The following is a 6,288-nucleotide window of genomic DNA, read 5'->3' as shown; positions in this document are numbered from 1 at the left end:
AATATCTCTATAAAAGGAAGAGACACATGGAGGAGGAAGAGGAAGCTCACCTTCCCCAGCCAGCCCGACCTCACCCTCCCCGCTGCCTGCAGGAGGTGTGCACTAAAGGGTTAACATAGGACAGGTGGTCACAACAGGTCACCCCTTACTACAAGCAAATCCCTAATGTGTCCCCAATAGTGGCAGGACTTGACCGGATTGTTTAGACTAGACCCCACAGCGATGCATCATGGCCAATTATCACACCGATCAGATTGCGTCAGATCACATTGCGTAAATTATTTGTTTTGGGTTGCATGAAATCGCGTGTGTATAGTAGTAAAAAGTCAATCCGTGTAGTACCCAAAAAACAACAATTCTGGAACATCTTTTCTTAGAACTCTGAATTGTGCGGTTCCTCTGTTACTTCTCCTGGAAATGTATGAATAAATGACAACTGGGCTTTACCATTTCCCTTGTCAAAGAGGTGTGTCCCTAAAGAGTCTCACTCTGTCAGCACTGATTGGACAGTGTCAGTCTGTGCAGGGACACACCCCCAACTGGTAACAGCCAGCTGTCAATTTATTCATACATTTCTAGGAGGAATAACGGAGGAAAGGCATAACATACAGCGCTAAGAAATTATGCTCCAGAATTATGATTTCATGGGGAAAACAATTAGTTACTAAAAAAAAACATGTCCAGGAGAGGGGACGGGTCCTCTTTACTACACAACACTGAAGAGACGACTTCTCATCTTTGTCTGGATTCACACATTGTGTATTTTTGCATATTCTGATGCAGATTATTGAGCAATGTAAGGCTATGTTCACACGGGGTATTTTGCCGAGTTTTGACGCGGAAACCGCGTCGCAAAACTCGGCAAAAACAGCCCGAGAACGCCTCCCATTGATTTCAATGGGAGGCGTCGGCGTCTTTTTCCCGCGAGCAGTAAAACTGCCTCGCGGGAAAAAGAAGCGACATGCCCTATCTTCGGGCGCTTCCGCCTCTGACCTCCCATTGACTTCAATGGGAGGCAGGAGAAAGGGTATTTCTCGCTGTTTTATGCCCGCGGCGCTCAATGGCCGCGGGCGAAAAACGGCACGATAATCGCCGCGAAAATCGGCGTGCAGGGAGAGGCATATCTGCCTCAAAGTTCCAAAGGGAATTTTGAGGCAGATATTCCTCCCCCAAAATACTCCGTGTGAACATAGCTTAAGGCCCTGTTCACATGGAGTTTTTTTTGCAGGAGGAAAATTCTGCCTCAAAATTCCGTTTGGGATTTTGAGGCAGATTTTGACCTTCCTGCACACCGTTTGCCGCGATTTTCGCTCGCGCCCGTTGAGTGCTACGGGGAAAAAAAACTCTGCGAAATACGCTCTCTCTGCCTCCCATTGATGTTAATGGGAGGTCAGAGGCGTAACCGCGCGAAGATAGGGCATGTCCCTTCTTTCTATCTGAAATCAATGGGAGGCATTTTCGGCCGGTTGACGATTTTTGCGGAGCAGTTTCCGCTCCAAAAAACTCGTCAAAATACTCAGTGTGAACAGGGCCTAAGAAGTGTATCTATGAGGAAGTAGAAGTTCTTCTTTTATATTTTCCATTCCTTTAGGGTTCATTCACATGTTGCGGTTGAGATGCATACAGAAAATGCATGGGTTTTAACAGCGAGTTCGTGCATTTTGCAATGCGGTAAATAAAAATGCAACTCTACCGCAACTTGTGAATGGGCCCTTAAAAAAACACTTCTAGTTTTGTCTAAAAAAAATCTGCAACAAATACGCAAAAAAACATAAACATTAAAACCGCGTAGAAAAAAATGCATCGGAAAATTAGTTTTTACCGCGATTTTTCAAATAGTTGCACTTTTACTGTAAACCAATCCACGCTAAGACCTTATTTACACGAACGTGTGCATTTTGCGCATGTAAAAAAAAAACAGCGTTTTGCGCGCGTTGCAGTTCCGTGTGTCATCAGTGGTTGGTGCGTGTCTGCGTTATTTTCGTGCGTATGCCATCCTCATGTCACGCGGTTTTGACATTTACAAAATGAAATGAAGGAGGTGGTTTTCTATCTCCCCATCATTTCTTCAGTAGCTGTTGCGCGAATCCCGCACAGCACACGGATGTGCGTCCGTGTGATGTCCGTGATTTTCACGCACTCATTCAATGGGTGCGTGATGCACAAAAAACGCTCAAGTATTGGACATGTTGTGAGATTCACGCCGCGGGCACGCGCTGCAGGGCCTAAATAAGGCCTAAGACGCATGCGTTTTTTAGATGCGATTTTAATCACGATGACGCTTCCCTCTGTTCTCCGTCCAGGCCGGCCTCCAGCGATGACACTGCAGCCCATGTGACCGCGGAAGCCTGTGATTTGGCGCAGCAGTCACATGAGATGAGACATTAGCCCAGGAGGCCGGGCTGGGCGGTGAACAGAAGAAAGTGGCGCTATGACCAGGGCCGGGGGTAAATATAGACTTTTTTTAAAAAATTCACTTTATACAATAAGATGCTTTTATTTATTTTTTTCTTATTTGCAATTTTTGCAAAAAAGTCGTAACACTTTTTGGCATTTTTTTTGCGGGTTTTACATCCACATTGAAATCAATCGGGAAAACTCAAAAGCAACGAATACGCAGCATAAATTGCGCACCGCAGGTCAATTTATGAACGTTTTCACTGCGGTTTTCTTCTGCAGCGCGGGCATGAGATTTGCTAAATTTCATTCAGAATTTCGGCACATAGTTCCGTTGCGGAAATTCTGCAGCATTTACGCCATGCGGCAACCCAGCCTTACCCCGATTTGCTGCGGTTTTAAGGCTGAGTTTAGACTGTGCATTATTGTTGCGATTTTGCATTTTTTGGTTTTGATAGATAAACTCCCAAGTCTCAAAGAAAACAAAAAAATGCATGTTAAAAACACACAGTGTGAACCCAGCCTTAGGCCATATGCACACGAACGTATTTTTGCGGCCGCAATTCACCTGCAAATCTGCGGGTGAATTGTGGCCCCATTCATTCCTATGGGGCCATCCACACGACCGTAGTTTACATGGTCCGCGCATGGCCCAGGAGCCCGCACCGCAGAAAGAACGGACAAGTCTTATTACGGCCGCGTTCTGCGCTCCAGGCTTATAGAAAATAATGCACTCGGCCATGTGCACGGCCCGCGATTTGCGGGTGGCTCACGGGTGACACTGCTCTGCCGGCCGACCCGAAAATCACAGCCGTGCACATGGCTACGGTCGTGTGTATGAGGCCTTAGGGTCAGTTCACACAGTGTTTTTTTTTACGTGGAAACCGTGTCAGTATCAGTGCTAAAATATGGGCAAAATCGCCCCCCCATGGATTACAATGTGAGGCAGAAACGTTCTCTTTTCCGGGCGTCTTTTGGCTGTTTATGGACATGCCGCGGTTTCCGCCTCTGACCTCCCATTTAAATCAATAAGAGGCAGAAAAAACCTGTGACACGAGTTTCTGAGCGTATTTTGCAGCATTTTTTTGCCCGCGGTCCTTGCATTAGCTTCAATTTCTATGGGCAAAATACGCAGAAAAATACGTTCAAAATCTGCCTCAAAATTCCTGAAGGACTTCTGAGGACTTGCCGCATGTGACATAATTGCTGCATTTTTTTTGTCCGGAATGGCGGACGGAAAATACACAGCAGAATACGGTAGCAGCAAAGTGGGTGAAATATAACAAATCTCATCCACAGGCTGCGTAAACATTCCGACCCGAAATTGACCTGCGGTGCGTTTTTTTCGTACTTCAATTCCTGCTGCGGAAAGTGGACAGAATTGCTGCGTTTTTCAGAGGAGACGTCGCCATCTCCCAACATTCAGAAAAACGCCGCAAAATACGCACTATAAGGGCTTATTTAGACGAACGTGTAATACGTCTGTGCAACGCGCGTGACCTATGTTAGTCTATGTCGTGTGTCCGCTGCGTAAAACTCACGACAGGTCCTATATTTCTGCGTTTTTCGCGCATCACACACCCATTGAAGTCAATGGGTGTGTGAAAATCACGCAGGTCACACGGAAGCACTTCCATGTGACGCGCGTGATTCGCGCAACAGCAGTAAGAACTATGAATGAAAACAGAAAAGCACCACGTGCTACAAACAGTGTCATAATGATGGCGGCTGCGCGAAAATCACGGAGCCGCGCATCATACGGGGCTGACACACGGAGCTGGGAAGTACCTTTTGCATACACAAAACGCACACGCTCGTGTAAATCCGGCCTTAGGGTATGTTCACACGCAGAGTCAAAAACGTCTCGAAATACAGAGCTGTTTTCAAGGGAAAACCGCTCCTGATTTTCAGCTGTTTTTGGAGCTCGTTTTATATTGCGTTAATGAAAAGCAGCGACATGCACTTCTTTTTACACTGCGTTTTTTGAAAATGAGGCGTAAAAAACGCCTTGTTGGAACAGAACGCCGTATTTCCCATTGAAAATCAATGGGCAGATGTTTGGAGGTGTTCTGCTTCTGATATTTCAGCAGTTATTTGGGACGTTTACAGCCCAAAAACCGTCTGAAAATAGCCTGTGTGAACATGCCCTGAAACCAAGAATATCAGACAAACCTCGCGCCTCAAAAACTTGGCCTCATGTAATGGCTTAATTACGAGAACCTGGAAGATCCAGCTGAGTCCAGGAGCTGTCATTATCTATAGTCCAGGTGATAGCAGTATATACAATCCATGTGATAGCGGTATATACAATCCAGGTGATAGCGGTATATACAATCCAGGTGATAGCGGTATATACAATCCAGGTGATAGCGGTATATACAATCCAGGTGATAGCGGTATATACAATCCAGGTGATCGCGGTATATACAATCCGGGTGATAGCAATATATACAATCCGGGTGATAGCAGTATATACAATCCAGGTGATAGCAGTATATACAATCCAGGTGATAGCGGTATATACAATCCGGGTGATCGCGGTATATACAATCCGGGTGATAGCAATATATACAATCCGGGTGATAGCAATATATACAATCCGGGTGATAGCAATATATACAATCCAGGTGATAGCGGTATATAGAATCCAGGTGATAGCGGTATATACAATCCAGGTGATAGCAGTATATACAATCCAGGTGATAGCAGTATATACAATCCAGGTGATAGCAGTATATATAATCTGGTTGCTGGGATCATTCCTCACCACTCAAGGAAACAGGCAGGAAGTTTGTGAGGTTGTGTAGTGAAGAGGAATCATGACTGACAAGGGGAAGCCTCATCTGAATGTTGTCATCATTGGCCATGTAGACTCTGGGAAGTCCACCACCACTGGGCACCTCATCTACAAGTGCGGGGGCTTTGACCCAAGATCCCTGGAGAAGCTGGAGGCCGCGGCTGGTCAGGTAAGGCTGGACATGTGAAGTACTGGGGGGCGGCTGTGTCCTCTGCTGGTTTGGTGTAAGTGGTCTCCATCACATTGGTTACCCTTAATGGAAGCGGCTGGTTTCTGTGCATGGCTGGTAGATGCAGCAGAGTTGGATGTGTTAATGGTTTACATTTCTCTAGTGCTGAAACATCCTGAATAATTTAGATAGATTTTTTTCCTGCAGTCCTATGTAAAGGCACAGATGACTCTGACCTTTTTACTAATGCTACTTTTACATCTGTATGTGCACAGTATCTGATCCATTATTATCCCCAGAAATCCATGTATAGTCCAGCAATGGCTCCTCTACTACTGGTGTTAGTGGTGATCTCCGGTCGCTGTGGGCAATGATTTTCCTTAGTATAACGGACTGTAGACTGTCTTCAGCTACAAAGCCGGTCACTCACTTATATAAAAACCTCAAAAAATGGCCAGTCTGTATAATGTTTTGTTTTTTTCCTCCAATGTACTTGGTATCTATTTCTCATGGGTAAGATCTCTGCTTCCTGTTAAATCTTAAATGGTTTTTATTCTCCCTTCCAGTGTATGTTTGTCTTGCTCATGTGATGTGTGCCTGTGTCCATCACACTACCACTGCATGGTTTAATCCACTATAAGAATAGTTTCTACTGTATGACAGCAAGCAGAGTTCAGGAATTGACAAAGTATTTCTCTAAATATGTTTTCCTCATTATACAGAGACTAGCATTTATTTGCTAAAACTCAAATACCTCTTATTACACCAGCTTATTTAAATGTGGGTTTGTATGTTCATGCCGATGTCCTACCTACTGAACATTGTAGTGGCCTTACCCATTGGGTAAGTTGTGTTTTTTTTTTTTTTTTTTTTTTTTTTTGCTTTTTGTAGATCCTAAATTAAAGGGGTTTATCTGGACAATTGA

This window comes from Rhinoderma darwinii, chromosome 5 (assembly GCF_050947455.1).
Source record: "Rhinoderma darwinii isolate aRhiDar2 chromosome 5, aRhiDar2.hap1, whole genome shotgun sequence".
NCBI classification, from domain to species: domain Eukaryota; kingdom Metazoa; phylum Chordata; class Amphibia; order Anura; family Rhinodermatidae; genus Rhinoderma; species Rhinoderma darwinii.
Note: the sequence above shows the minus strand (reverse complement) of the source record.